This window comes from Coenobita brevimanus, chromosome 60, assembly GCF_032717465.1.
Source record: "Coenobita brevimanus isolate Jiangsu-jjx chromosome 60, ASM3271746v2, whole genome shotgun sequence".
Lineage (NCBI taxonomy): Eukaryota > Metazoa > Arthropoda > Malacostraca > Decapoda > Coenobitidae > Coenobita > Coenobita brevimanus.
Genome location: NC_137013.1, coordinates 42,564,504 through 42,566,616, shown reverse-complemented (window position 1 = coordinate 42,566,616; position 2,113 = coordinate 42,564,504).

The window sequence follows — 2,113 nt, the reverse complement described above, 5'->3', positions numbered from 1 at the left end:
AATACATTTTTCTGACAACTTTTCCGAACTGGGGGAGGGGGTAGCTACAGCCTTCATTAACCGCTTCACTGCGAGGACCCATAAATTGAATAAAATCGTTTGAATATAGCAGGAGTTGAAATTAAATAGATGTTGTTGTACTGCAGGCGTTAACTCTCATCATCACTATCATCATCATCATCATCACCAAAACTACACAAAAAAAGGAGACTCGCCCTTCCTTCAAAACAGAAATATTGATGAAACGTCAAACCAAAAACAATACTGATAATAAATATATAAAAACAAGCAACTTACCTGACTTTTCGCCTACCTTTAAAAAAACAAATATAGATCAAAACGTCAATAAGAAAAAAGAAAAAAATCCCTTGCTTGAATTTCCACTTGCGATGGAAAAAAAAAAATCGAATCGTCAATGCAAAAACATACATACATGCATACATAGATACATAATACATACACACAAACACATAAAACACTAAAAACAAATACACTCTCCCTCAACCATTTTGCATCCGTCCAAATTTTTCGCGCCAAAAACACCAAAATACAAGTTCGCCATTTTCCCCATATTTTTTTCAATTTCTAACTCCCGCCAGCCCTCTATATGATTTGAGATGTGTCAATTTGTGTCCAGCTCAACACCCCATCACTCTCGGCACCGGGAAAAATATTATATACGCGTGATTTGACAATATTCTGAACCGAGTCGAACTAACGGCGAAGTGGGGTGCAGATAGCTGGATATCGGCACATGATCCCGGCCGGTATTTAGGATTACTGTGTTGATATGTTGGTGTTGTGTCAGTCTGTTTGTCTGTCTGTCTCTCTCTCTCTCTCTCTCAACTATTGTCTGACTGTCTATATGTATGTCTGTATAAATGTATGAATGAATGTATGCAGGTATGAATGTTTTAATCACTCAATGAATTTATGCGAGAGAGAGAGAGAGAGAGAGAGAGAGAGAGAGAGACAGACAGACAGACAGAGAGAAGCAATTGTTCTACTTCCATTGCTCCCCAGGGTTCCATCTCATTTCTCATTCGCTCTACTCAACCACCCTAACATCACTACAGTCTTAGAGCTAGCTTTATTCTCGCTCACCTCACATCATTTCATTGAGCCCTATATCATCATCATCATCATCACCATCATCAACATTACACCAGCACCACCTCCATCATCAAAATCACCACCACCACGACCATCATCACCACCATCTTCATTATCATCACCACCATCTTCATTATCATCATCACCACCATCTTCATTATCATCACCACCATCATCACCACCACCTTATTAGCACACGATGTCATTTATTAGGACACTGTTCATCCTGAAGGGTAATAACAGGTCACTGAACCAACGCTAATCACCTCTATCCACTTACACACAGCTGGTTGGGTCATTAAGCGCGGCACTTTGAGTAATTAACACCTCTGATTAGCTTTATGATTAGGCTAGAAAAAGGTACACGTGATTTACCTCTTGATACGCTGACTAAATACACTACTGAGATGATGGATTGAGAATTAAATGTAAAAGTTTGTTTGATATGAAGCTGATATTGATAAAAAATAAATAGATAGATAGATAGACAGATATAGAGACAGACAGACAGATTGACGGACGGACAGTTGGACAGACAGGTAAGTATGTATACAGGCAGATAGATAGATTGAGACAGAGAGATAGATAGATAGAGAGAAACTCCATACTATGAAGAAATAAGAACTCTCTCATTTACATACATTTAAAATGGTTAAAAATAATATAGAGTCCATATCACCAGAATAAATAAATAAATAAATAAATATATGGGCAAAAAAAAACAAAGTGGAATCCCAACACCACACCAGCTTCAAAAAAGAATGAAAAATAAAAATAAATTAGTTAACAAATTACTACTTAGTGTTGTAATAACGGTGGCTTCCTTAATGCCCTTCACACAGGCCAATTACCCTTCATCACCCGTCCCTACTCATTAACGACACGAAGGTTGTTACCAATTATTACTAGAATTCCTATCTATTTTGGATGTCTAAGTGTTTCTCTGTCTCTTATCTAACTGTTTATATAGACAGATAGATAGATAGATAGATGCACATAA